Below are 18,096 nucleotides of genomic sequence, written 5' to 3'. Positions count from 1 at the left end.
CTGATGCCTCTGGCCCAGGCATCAGGCCTGGGCAGGGGACCCCCAGACCCCTCTGATTACTGGCTCTGCCCCTTGCCCAGGCCTGATGCCTCAGCCAGAGGCGTAGACCCCCATCACCCTCTGATCACCTGATCGGCCCCTTGCCCAGGCCTGACGCCTCCGCCAGAGGTGTCAGGCTTGGACAGGGGACCCCCATCTCCCCCCGATCACTGGCTCTGGCCCCCGCCCAGGCCTGAGGCCTCTGGCCCAGGAATCATGCCTGGGCAGGGGACCCCCATCTCCCTCTGATCACTTGCTCCACCCCCCGCCCAAGCCTGACGCCTCTGACCCAGGCTTCAGGCCTGGGCAAGGGGACCATCATATCCCCCCAATCCCCGGCTAAGCCCCCCGCCCAGGCCTGATGCCTCGGCCAGAGGAGTTGACCCTCATCACCCTCAGATCACCAATCACCGGATCGGCCCCTTGACCAGGCCTGAGGCCTCCGGCAGAGGTGTCAGGCCTGGGCAGGGGTCCCCCAGCTCCCCGTGGTTGCAGGCTCCATCCCTGCCCAGGCCTAACGCCTCTGGCTGAGGCGTCCAGCTCGGGCAGCGGGGACCCGCAGCTGCAGCGGCCCCGCGATCGTGGGCTCCGCTTTAGGCCCAGGCAAGGGACCCCTAGCTCCCGGGACTTCCAGCTTCGACCGTGCCCAGCTCCCATCGCTGGCTCCACCCCTACTTCCTGCTATCACTGGCCAGGGCGGCAAAGGCGCCTGATTCTCCAATCATGGCTGGGGGGCAGGGCAAAGGCGGCCCCCCAGCTCTTAGCTCCCCCCTGGGTTTCCAATCACTGTCAGTGGCAGGGGGCTTCTTCATGCTTTCCCTTTCGCCTCCCTGCATTGTGCCTACATATGCAAATTAACCGCCATCTTGTTGGCAGTTAACTGCCAATCTTAGTTGGCAGTTAACTGCCAATCATAGTTGGCAGTTAATTTGCATATAGCCCTGATTAGCCAATGAAAAGGGTATCGTCGTATGCCAATTACCATTTTTCTCTTTTATTAGTGTAGATAGGAAAGGAGCAAAGGGAAGGCCAGACATCATAGGCATGCCCTGCACTTCATCCTATATCATTCTGTATCTTTTTCAGAATTTTTCAATTGGTCTTAGAGTCGTGGCTCAGAAAAGTATGAGGAAACACTATTATCGGAGACAAAGTAATTTTTCAAACATGTAATTCAAAATAAAAGGTGGTTTTGACCAATTGTCTAGCATGAGGAATAATGAGAAAAGTTCATATGAATCATTTTATCTGAATCCCACTCCATAAGTCTCTTATTTAAATAATTTTTACACAATATAATATTAAAGGCCTAAGTAGAAACTCAGAAATTATCTAGGTTTCTACTTTTCAATCATTTAAATTATGATTGATGTTAAAAGTATCTTTTATATTGCATTCCAGTATATAGATGAATTTATATTCAGAACAGAAATGAGAACTTCATGTGAAAGGACAGAACAGGACTGATAGCTGTGTCCTTAACTCCTCTTCCAAGAAAAAGCCATAGAATGTATCAGTTACTCAGCCTGCCCTTATCTCGGCCAATGGGAAAGTGGGGGAAACTAGCCCAAGGCCAACAGTATGCAAGCCACCCCCCTATCTTTGTGTAACCAGACCCTAGCTGCACCCTAGCCTTGCGACACTAGCCCCCCAGCCCTCACTCAACCAACCGGAATCAGCCAAATCAGTGGTCAGAGTGTGCCCCCACCCCCCAACCCCAAGCCCTATAAATTCTTTGTTCTCTTGGGACTCGGGGCTCCCTCTTGCATCCAGTAATGGAGGCAGGGGGGGGGGCAAGCTGGCTTGAATAAAGACTCTATGCTTTTGCATTGGATTTGGTGCTCCCTGGTGGATCTTTGGGGGCCTTGAAATCTGGGCATAACACATATTCCCTTAAATCAAGGTTTATTTATTTGTCTGTGAATATGCAATTGCTTCTTCACCATTTGTTAACAAGATTATATATTTTTTTCTATTGGATAGCTTTGCATCTTTGACAAAAATCAATTGGCATATTGTGTAAGTCTATTTATGGAGTGTCCATTTAGTTCTATTGATCTTTGTGTGGAATATAATTGTAATACCTATTTTGTTGTTGTTTTTAATCCTTACTCGAGGATATTTTTTCTCCATTGGTTTTTTGAGACAGTGGGAGGGTGGGATAGAGACACGGAGAGAGACACATCGATGTGACAGGGTTATATTGATTGGTGCCTCCTGAGCTAGGCTGGGGATTGAGCCTCAACAAAGGTACATGCCCTGGATCAGAATTGAACCTGGACCTTTCAGTCCAAGGGCTGACATTCTAAACACTGAGCAAACTGGTTAGGACTATAATGCCTATTTTAATATCTCTGTCTGCTAATTCTAATATCCAGAAGATAATGTGGGGCAAGTGATTTTTCTACTAATTGTGAGTCATGATTTCCATCTTTCTTTGGTATCACTAGAAATATCTCTTTGAATGCCAGATATTATAAATTTATTTTAGCTTGTTGGGTGCCAGATATTTTTATTCTCCTATAAATATTCAAGAGGTTTTGTTTTGTTTTGTTTCATTTTCTGGAATCAAGTTAGGTTACTTAAATATAGTTTGATATTTTAGGTCTTGCTTTTACGATTTGCTACGTGGGACCAGATCAGTATTTTGTTTGGGGCTCATCATTCCACAAGTTCTGAGGCAAACTCGTCTGAGTACTCTATTCAATGTCTTGTGAATGATAAGGTTGTTCACTGGCTGGTGGAAGCAGATGATGTTTATCCCCCTCTGTGATAAAGGGATGTGTTCCTCATAATTCTTAATTCTCCAGGGAGAAGTTCTGCAGGTCTTCATAGTTCTGTTTCTGTGCATATCTCTTCTCTTCAGTGTTCTGTCCTTCGTAAGCCAACTGTCAGCTCCATCCATCAACTTAGAGAGCTCCCCAGCCTCCCCCGTGCCCCTTCCTATAATATGGCCTGCAAACTCTCTCAATGCAAATTGGAAGTAACCTCAAGGCCCACCCTAGTGTTTCTAATCTTTCAAGATCACTACCCAGCATTGCTGGTTTTCAGTGTCTTGAGTACCATAGTTTCACACTTTATTTTTTTTTATATAGTTTTGATAGTTTTAGGAGTCCTCAATAATTTATTTTGGCTAGTGAAACAGAATTTTTGGACTGGAACCTGGATTCTTTGTCCAACAGAGTTGAAGAATGAATCCACAGACAGAAGGTGGTATAGCAAAGGTGGAGATTTATTAAAGAACAAGTACAGACTCCCATGTGGGGAGAGGGAAAGAGTCCCACTGAGTTCCTTTTCCCTGTGGCTTATAAAGGCTGCAGATCTTGGTGCCTTGATATCCCCTCTGATTGGTCACTATCCCCTTAGACTGGTTACTATAGTAACTCCTGAGCTCAAAGGTTGAACCTTTGGGACATGTGACGTTCTCCCCCCTCCTTCCTTATTGTTTTCCTATTCCCTTTGGGCTTTCTTCTTCTCCTTCTGGATGTAGGGCTTTCTTCTCTTTATTTTGTAAATATAGACCTTTTGCTATTCCCAGTTCCCTCATTCTATGGAAATGTACCTGTTGCAGCTTTTCAGCTTCCCTACTCTATGAAAATAGACCTTCTGTTGCTCTGTGGCCCTGTGCTTCCTACATGGTCCCCTTAATTTCCAAAATTTCCTAAAACTGTTCTATTTTACCCCTAAAAATTCCTGTTTCACTAAAGGCAGAAATCAGAATTTTCATATGCTTTTAATATGATGATAGAAATCTTACATTTGAAGGAAATTGTGTCTTGTTTTGAGAATGACTGAAAAGAAATTCACTGGAATTTAAATAAATGGAAATGTGACTTTTAATTATAATTATATTTGTAATAAAAAGGGTTGCATCACTCTCTGAAAAGTGATTTGCAAATATCCTTTTAAATTAGATTTTAATCTTTGTATAAGTGAGGTTATCTAATAAATTGAACACATTCATTACACTCTTCTCAATACTCAATATAATAATAAGTAATTAAGTCACCTTCATCAGATTAATGAAGGGAATAGTCAATAGTTTATTTCAGTTTTTGAGGCCCTTTACTGAAAATCTTATTGGGAAGTGTAAAGCAAAAACGAAAAGAAAAGGAATTAGATGAATAAGACCATCTGGAGAATGAAATGTTTTGAACAGTGTTTTATAATTTGGTGGGTTCAGTCAGTTGGCACTTTTTCTTAACCTAGACTTATAATAGCATCACATCTCAAAAGTGTAAAAAGAAAATCTTCAAAATAAATTAAACAGCATTTAGTACTGCCACCTTAGCCTTTCAAATTTTCTCTTTATTTTTGCTTTGCTTATGTAACTTGAGTAAAGCATGGTGAATTGGAGAGAAATGCCACAGAGGCCTGAAAACCGGAGGAGGCTGCACAGCCCTGTGGTCTAATGAGCCACACACTCAGGGAATCAGAAAAAGTCCCTTCTATTACCTGAGGAGTCTGATCATCATGCCGACTTTTAGCACACAAAAGGTACCAGATATTTGAGTTAATCAGAGATAGTTCCCCATGTCTGATCAAGCTGAGACCCCAGGTTTCCAAGGTCCCTGACCCCTGTGAATTCCATAATTCTCTCTGGTGCAAAATGGGAAACCCAGGGGAAAAGATGAGCCAGCATGTCCACTGCCCCCAGGATCTGAGGTCCACCTGCCTGGGGCCAACCTCACTGTGAATCCAGCCTGGATCCTGGCCAGTTGCTCTGACTCCCATCCATGTTCATATTCTGGAGGGGGCTACTCCTTCCCCCCAGACTAGAGTGTGGTCCAGCACAGCTTTTGGGTGAAACTGACAGGTGCCACTGCCTGAACCCTCCCTCACCCCCAGGAGGTCACAGTCATATAGTCATTCCTGGATGTTGCTGCTTGAATCTTTTTTTTATTTTTAATAAACCTTTTAAAGTTAAGATAACAAAACAAAAAATAAGAAGAAAATATAATAATGAGAAGACAAAGAAAAAATAATATATACCTTTCTTAAAATAAGATTGTAGCTATTTCACCAATTAGAACTACTTCAACTCAGGATTGCTCTAAGGCTTGTGGAACACATGTTACATGTTTAGAGAGAACAGCTGCGATCATTTTTTTCATAAGTCAGATGATTCTGTTTCTAATCGTAGAGACAATATTTGACCCACTTTACTAGATTTCCCTAAACCCAGCTGAACCCCTTCCAGGTTCTCTATGGTGCCATGCAGAAAATGCATTTCTTACATATCATACTGAATCAGCTCATTTAAAATAGATCTCACACGGGGGGGGGGGGAGGGCAGGAGTGGGGGGATGGGGGGACAATGGGGGGATAAGGACACATTTGTAATACCTTAATCAATAAAGGAAAAAAATAGATCTCAAAGATAATGACAGAATAAGCATCAAATGGTAATGAGAGTATTTTGTATACCTTTTGCTATGCTAATAAAATAGTCAATAATATATTTTTAAAAAGCAAACACTTTTATAAAAACTAAGAATTAATAATGACAACTATGTGTCTTTTCTTTTCTAATAGTCACAAATACTTTTTCTTGGTTGTTTAAAATTACAGGAATATCTTGAAACATCAAGCACATACTTATAAAATAGCTCAGTAAAAATTAGTGTATGGACTTGGAAAACTAACAATTGTTATATATTTATTAACCTCTGGATATATATTATTTTCAAATGGAAGAGATTCCAGAAAGTTGAATGCAAATTTATTAAAAACAATTTAATATATTTCTGTCTGAAAAGCTTCTCTATAAAGCAGGATTCAAATCTCAGGTTTTTTCTCTCAAAATTTATAAAACCACTCTCAGTATTTTCTAAGTGTTTTCATATTTTTAGTATGTCTATTTCCAACAAATCTGACAGAGTTTTGAGTAATGTAAAAATAAATGGAGATACATCTCAACAACTTGAAAAAGTTATTCAGGCCATATCTGCAAATGAACAAAGGAATCAAAGAAAAGACAAAAAAAAAAAAAAGTCTTGTCTAAACTGAAATCTTTCATATTAAGCTAACCATTGAATTACATTCAGAATAGTATGCTACTTCACTTTTAAATGTCTTCAGGTATTCCTTATTGCTTAATAAATTAATTATCTCAGTTTGTTGACAAAAACTATACCTATTCTTGGAAGAAAAACAAGAGATTTCAGAAATTATGGCCCATCCTATGTGTGTTGTTTATGGTTCGACAGACGTCTCTATGTTGCAATATTCTTTTTCTGGATTATGTTGGGTTTCTACTTGCTCAAAATTTCCTGAGATTCCTTGGAGATTTCCTTTGTTTGCTCCTCAATATGATAGATATTTCAATGTCTACACATGAAAGTTTATAACACTTATATTTTAAAATCATTACTTTAAATAATGACATTATTAGTGCTTAGACTTGCATCATTAATTTTCATAAATAAAAATTTTAAAATGAAGAATTCTCTAAATGAAATAGTTTTAACAAAATTCTATAATTAAAAATATAAAGAAAGCAAAAAAGAAATCTACACTAATAAAAGACAAAGATGCTAATTGTCCATACCTTCGCTATGCCCAAAGCCACGCCCACCAGCCAATCAGAGCAACTATATGCAAATTAATCCAACCAAGATGGCAGCCGGCAGCCAGGGAGCTGGTGCAAAGAGGAGGCTTGTTTGCCCTGGTGATGGAGGAAGCCAAGCTTCCCGCCTGCCCTGAGCCGGCTGTGGCCTCCGCTCATGGCAACAAAGTTTCAATTATAGAAGACAAATAAATCCCAGATTCTTGTTTCCAGGCAGCCTCCACTGGAAGCTTGGGTGGCTGGGGGCCATGGCCAGACTGCAAACAGCCATCAGCCCCTCACCCAGGCTGGCCAGGCACTCCTATATAATAAAAGGGTAATATGCAAATTGACCCTAACAGCAGAACGACTGGGAATGACTGGTCACTATGACACACACTGACCACCAGGGGGCAGACGCTCAATGCAGGAGCTTCCCCCTGGTGGTCAGTGCACTTCCACAGGGGGAGCTCTGCTCAGCCACAAGCCAGGCTGATGGCTGCCAGTACAGCGGTGGTGGTTGGAGCCTCTCCCGCCTCCTCAGCAGCACTAAGGATGTCTAACTGCAGCTTAGGCCTGCTCCCCGCTGGCAAGTGGACATCCCCTGATGGCTCCTGGGCTGCCAGAGGGATGTCTGACTGCCAGCTTAGGCCCAATCCCTTAGGAAGCGGTCCTATGCTAGCAGGTTGTCATCCCCTGAGGGGTCCCAGACTACGAGGGGGCACAGGACAGGCTGAGGGACCCCCTCGAGTGCACAAAATTTGTGCACCGGGTCTCTAGTTTTGATATAAGAAGATTAAATTTAAAGCTTAATCCTTGGATTATCTTTTCTCCCATCATATAAAGCTTTGATGAATCAGAGGCTTATGAGTTATATTTGAAAATGTGTGTTTTAATACATTAATAACAATATATTTTAAAGGGTACAGCATACAGACTTTAAAATATAGTCATTTTTTTAAATCTTATTGTTTAAAGTATTACAAATAGTAGTACATATGTCTTCTTTTTCCCCCATTTGACCTTCCCCCAGCCTCCCCCACCCCCTGGCATGTGCCATCATCCCCCCCACCCCAATGTCTTGCATTCATTGGTTATGCTTATATGCATGCATATAAGTCCTTCAGTTGGTCTCTTACCTCCGCTCCCCCAACACTCCCCAGCCTTCCCACTGTAATTTGACAGTCTGATCGATGTTTCTTTGCCTCTGCATCCATTTTTGTTCATCGGTTTATAATGTTTATTATATTCCACAAATGAGTGAGATCATGTAGTATATTTCTTTCACTGACTGGCTTATTTCACTTAGCATAATTCTCTCCAGTTCCATTCATGCTGTTGAAAATGGTAAGGATTCCTTCTTTTTTACAGCAGCATAGTATTCCATTGTGTAGATGTACCACAGTTTTCTAATCCACTCATCTGCTGATGGGCATTGCAACACTGGTGACATAATATATTCATATGCTGAGTATTCTGCATGTAAATTTTATTGGTATATTTGCTTTACATTTATGTTTTATAAAAGTAATTCTAATTCTGATTTGGGGATACTATTTAAAAAAAAAAGCTGGAAATCATGACCCACAGTGAGTTTCCCGCAAGTTCCCAGGCTGTGTTCTCAATAGGCACTACTAAAAGATATCTGTTTAGGATTGATTACCCATTCATCATTGAGGACCTGTCATTGTTCATGTGGGCTGCTATAAAAAATACGATGAACTGGGTAGTTTATAAACAACATTTATTTCTCACAGTTTGTAGGCTGGGAAGTCCAAGATCATGGTGCTGGACGATTCTGATCTCAGGAGGGCCTGCTTCCTGGCTCCCTTACAGCTGTGTTTCCAGGGTCCTCACTTAGCAGAAGGGGTGAGAAAGCTTTCTGGGGCCACACATATAAGGGTATTCATTCCATTCACGAGGGCTCCACCATCAGGGCCTATGCATCTTCCAAAGGACTCACTTCTAAACACCATCACATTGGTTTGTTCTCCACATTTGAATTTTGGGGAGACACAAATATTCTGTCTATAGCAAAAAACTAAGGCAATCACACTTAAATCTCATATCTTCCAATTCCACTCTCTATACACATAACACTTGTTATCAGGTGAAATTATGTTAAATGAGCATTGGTAAAGCTGTTGAAGAGAAATAGAATTATCTATATAATAAAAGCCCAGCAACCATTATGGTGGAATGACTGGAATGACTGGTTGCTATGACATGCTGGCTGCAGGGCAGCCACCAGCACCGCTGCTGAGCCCAAGGGGCCTGGGGCCAGTTGCACGGCTGCCACCAAGGCACCAGTAAAGGATACAAAGGTGGCCAGCGTGAGCATGAAGTCTGAGATGAAAGCTCTGTGGGATGAATTCAATCAGCTGGGCACTGAGATGATCATCACCAAGTTTGGCAGGTCAGGGCGCCCCTCTTCCTGCTGTGACCTTCCCCACATAGCACCAGTCTCAGGCAGTAGGTTTTGGCCAGATCCACGCCAGGGTGACTGAGAAGCGGGGTTGGGGGCGAGGCCTGGCCACCTGCGGATTCCTCTAGGCACAGGCCAGCTCCTTCGCTCTCGAGTCCTGGCTCTAGCGACAGCTGCCTGGTGTGCTGGGCCAGAGAACACCGCTTGGGAGGCCAGAAAAGTGGTGGAGAGAAACCCTGTGGACCTACCTGCCTGTGGCCCAACCAGCAGCCCAGGACCTGGCACCGCCAGAAACAGACTGGCTCAGATTACACTGAGCTTGGGAGGAAGGCAGCCAGCCGCCTGTGAGGGGCCTTGCCACCAGCCAGCTCCTGATGGAGCCCACCTCAAAGCAAACTCGGTCTTTGGTTCCTTAGTTCAGTCGATCCCAGCTAAAGAGGAGCCGCTGGGCATGTTTTAGGGAGAATTAAGACTCTAAAACAGTGTGTTCTGTTCCATGGAAATTGCTACCCAGTTGTCTTAGGCCTAAATTTTGGGTGATTTGGGGGCCTGGCTTTGCTACTGGGGCCCGCATCTTCCAATTGGCCTGTGTTTGTTGTAAAGGCCCAAAGAGAAGGGGGAAAGGGGCCACATGCTGACCTGACAAGCTCAGGGAAGGCCAGCATGGCAGTCCTGCAAACTGAGAGGCTTAAAGTAACCACACAGGGTGGTCTGAAGTTAAACTTTAACTAAAAGTAGTTATGGTGGGCAATTACGTCCTAGGCCGTTATCTTCACTGGCAAGGTCAACCTTTACCTTCACTGAGCCTATCTGTCTTTTTGCATCTATGATAGGATACCCTTGAAATGTCTGGGTAACTTGTAACTTCCCTCTTTCTGGAGTCCCTTGGGCACAACCAAATGTGCTGGGCTCCAGGACAGAGACCACAAATTCCTTCATTGTTATGTTAATTGTTCCTGCACCCACCTAAGTATGTGTCCATCATTTTACTTTTTATCCAATCCCAGGGGTTTCCCTGCTTTGCTTTATCCCTCCTCCTTAATCTATCACCAATGGATTTCATGTAACCCACCTATGTCCCGCCTTTGATTGCAATGTATAAATACAAATATATCCCGTGATTTCTCCAGAGCATTATCTCAATTCATTGAGGTTCTGCTTCCCAGCATATGTCGACAGTTTGGCTCAAATAAACTCACAAAAATTATTTACAGGTTTCAATGTTGTTGTTTTTACGTTAACATAGACAACAGGTAAATTTATCCCAAAGATATCCATCCATGCACTACAATATTTACTGCAATTCAAAAAAAAAAAAGTCACTGTGGCTTCAAATGGCTCATTTATTTTAAGAAAAAAAAATGGAGATTAGCAGAGTATGAATATTATGAGTTAAGACTAGAAATTTGAGGATAATTATTTAGAAATTCCTATATTTGATTTGTATTGTTTTTCCCCAGAAAGTTCCATTATTTATTATTTTCTCTGTGGAGCATCTTGATTTATACTCATTTTCATGGCAGATATATCAATTTCATATTCATGCTACTGTGCCACACATTGTGGATTGACTTTTTAAAGGTTTAGTGGTTTGATATTATTAAAAATATTAATTGGTAGACTTTCCTGTACTCATTCTATCAGTAAGTTAGGATTTTGTATGCTACACTGCCACTTTTTTATTTCTCATAAGAAAGTTCAGGGTTTTTTTTTTGGATTTTTGTGGTTGTTTTTCCAAAGCAAGTACCCTCCTGTAATTCCTTTGACACAGCTTCCCTGGCTCAATAGAAAAACATTGAATTCTTCACTATAATTATAGCTTCTTGTCCCCCAATATTTCCACTCTTTTTTTTAATCCTCACCCAAGGCTATGCATTTTATTGATTTTTAGAAAGAGAGGAAGAAAGAGAGAGAGAGAGAGAGAGAGAGAGAGAGAAGAAGAGAGGGAGAGAGATCAATGTGAGAGAGAAAAATTGATGGTTGCCTCCTTGTAGGAGCCCGACTGGGTATTAAACCTGCAACCTTTTGCTTTACAGGATGGCACTCTACCCAACTGAGTAACCTGCCCAGGGCTGCACTCTGTTTTCACCAGCACTCCAGACACTAAGACTAGGACAGGCGTAGAAAATAAATGCTGAAGAATTGTTCACTAATGGTTACTTTTTAGATAGCATTGTTTTTTTGGTCACTCAAGAAATTTCCAAGGCATTACCTCTTTAATTTTTACAACATCCCAAGGGCATGCTGGAAGATATTGTTATCTTCAGGTTTATACTTGCTAAACAATTTGCTCAAGGTCAAGAGAAGGAGCATTTGCCTCCAAACTGGGAATGTGTTATTCTCTGTATTGATACTTAGGATGAGGGCAACAGGAAACCATTGTGATAATGAAGGCACAGACAGAATTAAAATTTACATATTTTTTAAAGAGTTGAAAATGAAACAGATTATTTTTGCAAATAATTCTCAAAACTAATGAGCCTGAAATCTTCCAACTGCTTGCAAAGTTATATTAATTCTTAACATTGTGTGTGTGTGTGTGTGTGTGTGTGTGTGTGTGTGTGTGTGTGTGTGTTTCAAGTAGCACCTGGTAACACTTCTTACCATCTTTAATTTCTTTCCTTTTCCACTGGAGGTACAATCATCAGCATATGCCTCTTGGAAAAAAATATAATAACCTTGACTAATGGTTAATGAAATGCTTCTTGAATACTGGAGAGGTAAGGAAATGAAAAGCAGTCAGGAAATTTACTGATATAATGAACCCACACAGATTTCCAGAAGTTTAATATTGTTTGGACTTTTAAAATCCTATATATAAAAGAAAAATACTTTATAAAAATAGTGATAATAAACTTTTAATTATTGAAAGTTTACTATGTGTCAAGCATGAACCGAGCATATAAGCATAATATACTTCTTAGAAATGTCCGAAGTTTACCTTGGATCTTTATTTCATAGGATACAAATCTGAGGCAGCGAAAACTTACCTTCTCAAGGTCAACCTGCAAGCATTACTTGGGCTATCAAAGTGTATTTTAATATGTTAGAAATAAATGGTATTTTTAATATTATTTTACACAGGCTATCTTTCTTCTTGAACTTGAGCATAGAGCAGTGGTTCTCAACCTTCCTGATGCCGTGACCCTTTAATACAGTTCCTCATGTTGTGGTGACCCCCAACCATAAAATTATTTTTGTTGCTACTTCATAACTGAAATTTTTCTACTGTTATGAATCGTAATGTAAATATCTGATATGCAGGATGTATTTTCATTGTTGCAAATTGAACATAATTAAAGCATAGTGATTAATCACAAAAACAATATGTAATTATATATGTGTTTTCCGATGGTCTTAGGCGACCCCTGTGAAAGGGTTGTTAGACCCCCAGAGGGGTTGCGACCCACAGGTTGAGAACCACTGGCATAGAGACTCCATATAAAATTCTTGTTCTATTCTAGATAATGTCATCTTTTACATGAAGGTAAATTGCAAACAATTTACATTGCAAACAATGAGGTTGCATTTAGGGATGAATCAACGTGCCTTTACAATGCTTCAGAACTCAATTTGCAGTTCAGAATAAAATAAATATTTCTCACCCTGGCTGCTGTGGCTCAATGATTAGAGTATTGCCCTCTGCACCAAAGGGTCACAGGTTCGATTCCTGGTTGTTCCAGGTGGGCTGAGTGTAGGAGGCAGTCAATCGATGTGTCTCTCACACATCGATGTTTCTCTCTCTCCCTGTCTTTCTTTCTCTTTCCTCCTCTCTCCCTCCCTCTCTCTCTAAAAATCAATGGAAAAAATATCCTCTGGTGATAATTAATCGAAATATATATATAAATATACTTCTTTTTTTGGTACTGAATATACATCTATTTATTTGGCAAACGTATATCTGTTGTAGGTAAACTATGTGCTAGGATCTGGCTTAGGTATTCTTGTTACAATGGATACTATAATTTGGTCTCTTCCCTTAAAATATATCTTTCAACATATATTTTTTAAATGAGCCCATATCATTTGTGTAGTTCGTAGATTGTCTATGAAGTGTTACTGTCATTAAGAAATGGTCTAAAATTCATGAAAAACACTGGCCTGCATGCTTCCCTTGAAAATTACTGGGAAAGTGACACCTATACACTATTTCAATGTATAGAAGTGAAGTGATTTTTCTGGAGAATCCAGTCCTAGACAGGGGTTTCAGTCCACCTGCCTAGAAGACCGCCATTTCTCTAACTTCTTGTAGATAAACTAACGGGGGGAAGAACAGAAACCTCTGGTGAGGATGTACGTGGATTCCCCCAGAACAGATTGTGTATTTGTTACATCCCTCAGTGCAAACCCTAGCATTTTACTTTTCCCTCTCTGTAGCCCGATGAGCAGTTAGCTAAGCTGGTGTTTAATTCTTCTGACATCACCCTTCAGCCACCAAAGGCCACTCTCCCTGAAAGGGCTGGGAGAGGCTAGGCCAGGAGAGAGCCACATGTTTAAGGGACCCAACATAGCTAAGCATAGTGTTTGGCTTCCACCCCCACACCATTCATGGATAAGTTAAGTACAATTAAGACTTTTTTTTGATACAAAAATAAAATAAGACCAGTATAAGTCATGGTGTTGTGGAGCCCTAAAGATATAACATAGATTGACTTTAGGTCTGTAAATAGCAGATGCAAGAACCATTCCTGGAGCAGCTGGTACCTGTGGGTGCCTCTGATGGGGTCTGAAAGAGTTGAGCACTGAGTTCTCAACCCATTATTCTACACAAGAAGCTGCTTGAGTCTGCCTAGCTCTTAGACAGTAGATTCATCTTGTGTCGAAGGCTTGAGGAGTTCTGGTCTGGGACTTGGGCCAGCAACATTAGACCATTAGAGTGAATAAGTAGCATCTATTTCTCTGCAGAGAGCATGATACCAAGTCAGCAAGGACTGATGGCAGTAGCAGCAACCTTGGACTAAAGAGACATTCGGTGATTTCTAGTGCTGGCTACAGGATACATGTACAGTCTTCAAGTTCTCATGTATGAGTCCATTATCTAACAATGGCTCATTTCTGTTGATACTAGTTTCATTGAGAATAAAAGTTGGAGTCAATCAGTTCTTCATTCAAATCTGTATCCAAATAGGTCTTTCATTCACTAGGTCTAGATTGGAGCAAGCCACTTAATTTCTCTGAACTTCAAGCACAAAGTGAGAGTAATTATAGTACTTACATCCAATGTTTGTAGTGAGATGGCATCATTAGGAGTACCGTGCGATTTTTAGGGGTAGACACTCTGCTTGGTGTGGGAGATATATAGCAAAGAGAAAAATACCAGCTACATTGTTGAATGGTTTTGCAAACATGAGAAATCTCCCTGAAAAAGTGAGTAACTGATTTTGGCTTCAGTGAAGGGTACTTAAAAGCTGCAGAATCACAAAATCATAGAGGGGCCCCCAAGATCTTACTCAACCATTTGCTCAAAGATGAAATTACCTCTGCGTTTTCCTTGACTGAGGTTAACATCTCTAAACCCTGAAATACAAAAGTAATCAGAAAAGTGTATAAACTTTAGAGGCAAAATATTTAGATTTCATTTCAGTCTGGCCCATTAATAATTTTAAGATCTTTATCCCATGGCCCAGGCACTGCCTCAGGTTCTCACCTATGAAATGGTGGATGTTAACGAAAATACCTTTCCTACTTAACTCATAGGGTTGTTATAAGCCTCAAGCAACATGAGACGTGTAAAATGCCTCTGTAAATGTCAAAACTCTATGCAAATGAGAATGAATGCTTTTATTTTACTGTTATCATCAGAAATAGACCACAGTCTCAGAGAGGGAAATTTATTCACTATTCCCTATAAAACAGCATATGCATGATTATCTCTATAATTCTTTGCTCATCCCTTTTCACTGGCGAGAATTATCCTCATTACTGCTGTCTACTAGTTCAAAGCCTTGCCTTCTTATTTTTCAAGCTCCAATTTCTTCATGAAGTCTAAAAAATCTAGTGTAATAAAAAGAATCAGCCACCTGGAATTCAACTACAGCTATGACTTGAATAAGTTACTTAATCTTTCTGAGCCTTAGTTTCCTCTTTTGTAAAATGTGGAAGTTTATATCTATTATTATCATGAGGAATTAAGCACTGATATATGTAAATCGCTTGTGTGTAAATATAACATACTAGAGGCCCAGTGCACATAATTCGTGCATAGGTATCGTGCCTAGGCCTGGCTGCTGGTCACCCGCCATGTTCTACGCTGCCCCCCTGGTGGTCAGCACACATCATAGTGAGTGATCAAACTCCTGGTCTCCTGGTCGAACTCCCGAGGGGACACTTTACATATTAGCCTTTTATTATATAGGATAATGTACTGTTTCTCTCTTCTTGTCCCTTATCCACATCAAGAATTTCTCTGTCTTGTGATTTCCTAGAACACTAATTTTAAATAACAGTGGGCCTTTGCAGTTGAGATGTTTTATGTGCCTGAAATGCATTCTAAGCTTCTTGAGCACAGGGACTGTGTCTGATACATTCTTTTAACCTATAGCAGCTTTGAGAATAGAGTTACATCAGTAGAAAAATGACCAGTGAGTCACTAATACAGTAGGATTTCCAGCTTTTTCTGGTTGCAGACTTACAGCTTGATTAAAGTTAATTGCATGGTGCCACCTTTATTTCCACAGTAAACTCCCTGCACCTGATAAGACAATGGCTCAAATGTGATATCAGGGACCATTCGACTTTCATAGTGGTAAGCCCCAAGTAAGGGGAGAGGCCTGACCATCCTGGTAAGAATATGCATTTGTTGTCCTTGAGGGTACTGATGCTTCAGGATGAAAGAAGAAAAGCGACAGATGCAGGTGGTGAGAACTCCCACCTTAAGAGAACAAATCTGGCAAGAGTATGCAGAGCAACCTCAGCTTCCATCATTGTGGCCTGGCAATCACTGTGGTGATATAAATGTAACGATGGCTCGCTCTTCTTAAGCGAAATTCAGTCAGCTGAGTTCACCCCATCCTTATATGGCACTTTAAACTGTTTGAGGTGAGAAATTTTCTCATCCATGAATCATTTACTGTCTCAACAACCGTGTTTTTCTGATCCTATTTACTCACAGTAGTGAATATAAATATAAATATATTTGTATCTTAAATATAAAAGCCTAAAGTACAGAGACCAGCTCTGAGGTTTTATTTGACTACTTATAGCTTGTAAAGGGGTTGAATAGTTAGATGCTGCTTAAGTGCTGAGGGTGGAGTGTCCAGGGCATACTGATTTTATACAAAGGACTTTATTTAAAAAGAAGACTTTTTTTTTAGTACCATGATAACACTAGTGAAAAAACGTTCTGGTAGAACATTGGTGCAGATAATTTCCAGTGACAAGAAACAGATCAAAGACAGAAGGATTGTCTTTCTGTGATCTCTGGAGGGATGCTGAAAGCGATGTGAGGCACTTTACAGCTACTGAGAGCAGATGAGAAAGTTAAAGGCCTTGGTACCAAACTCAATTTCATTAAAAAGCCTGTACTTTATTAATCATGTTGTCTGTCATTGTTTAAGTCAGGAGCCCATGGTGGAAGGGTGAGAAAGCATGCTCTTTTTCACTGTGAAAAAGAGGGGCTTTTAAACGCTCTCTGAAGTCACCATGGAAACCTTTGTCTTGACTAACTAGGTGAGGGTTAGTGTCCACGCACATGAGTCTATTCCTATTGCACATTTCCCCATGTCCATCTGAAATGTCCCTGAAATATAGAACACATTCCCACTGATATGATGTATGTATATGATGTAAACATGATATAATATTTTCCTTGAGTTAAAAGAATCAACACAATACAAGAAGATACATAGCATGGTATAACTTTGCCCATCGGGTAAAGTCTTGCATGCATCAACTTTATTGAATGCACTGGAAGATACTTGGGTTCCATATGATCAATAAGAAAAATGGGGAGACCCTTCTGCGGGCTATCTAGCCTACTGCTTATGAATGTTTCTCCAAGGTCTTTGAATGGAAAAAGACAGTAGAAAATAGCACTGGCCCATGGTTTGGAATATGCACAGATGATGTAATAGCTTCTAACCAGAATATATAACAGAGGGTCTAGGAAACTTTTACAATACACCTCAGCCTGGATTCTTCTTTGATTCGGTTAGACGGGCTAGGTTAAGAAAATTACACATTTTGAACACTCTCCCAAGTGATTTTAATGTGTACAACAATTTAAGAAATATGAAAATAATATAATGTTTATGCAGTGCATTATAGGCAAACATTTAACCTCTCTGAGTATTAGTGTCATCATCTGTAGATAATATCTTGTATGCCATTACTTGACTTCATGTCTCAGGTTCTCCAGTACACTAAAATCTTGGTGAACTGGAGGTGTTTTCTGGCAATGGTTCAGTTTTATTTCATGTGAGTATTGTACCTGCTGAATTTTGAAGATACCAAGAACAATACAATCAGTTGTTTCAATTATCAAGTTATCCTATATAATAAAAGCCTAATTTTCTAAGTGTCCAGTCACCCAGTCAGCCTTTCAACCAATCAAAGCTTAATATGCTAATGATATGCTAAGGCCACTCAACCGGTCGCTATGATGTGCACTGACCACTAGGGGGCAGACACTCCAACTGGTAGGTTAGCTTGCTGCTGGGGTCCGGCTGATCAGGACTGGGCAAGAAGGGCCGGACACACCCTGGAGCCCTCCTGCCGTCCCTCTTTGGCTGGCCAATCTCCCACATCCCTCCCCAGCCCTGATCATGCACTGGTGGGGTCCCTCGGCCTGGCCTGCACCCTCTCGCAATTGGGACCCCTCAGGGTTTCTTCCCAATGGCAGAACAACCTGTCGCTATGATGTGCACTGACCACCAGGGGGAAGACACTCAACTCAGGAGCTGCCCCCTGGTGGTCAGAGTGCTCCCACAGGGGGAGTGCCACTCAGCTAGAAGCTGGGCTCATGGCTGGCAAGCACAACAGTGGTGGCAGGAGCCTCTCTCACCTCTGCGGCAGCACTAAGGATGTCTGACTTCTGGCTTAGGCCAGTGGGGAGCAGGCCTAAACCTTCAATTGGACATCCCCCAAG

Source organism: Myotis daubentonii, chromosome 9 (assembly GCF_963259705.1).
Source record: "Myotis daubentonii chromosome 9, mMyoDau2.1, whole genome shotgun sequence".
In the NCBI taxonomy this organism is placed as follows: domain Eukaryota; kingdom Metazoa; phylum Chordata; class Mammalia; order Chiroptera; family Vespertilionidae; genus Myotis; species Myotis daubentonii.
This window is presented reverse-complemented; position numbering follows the sequence as displayed.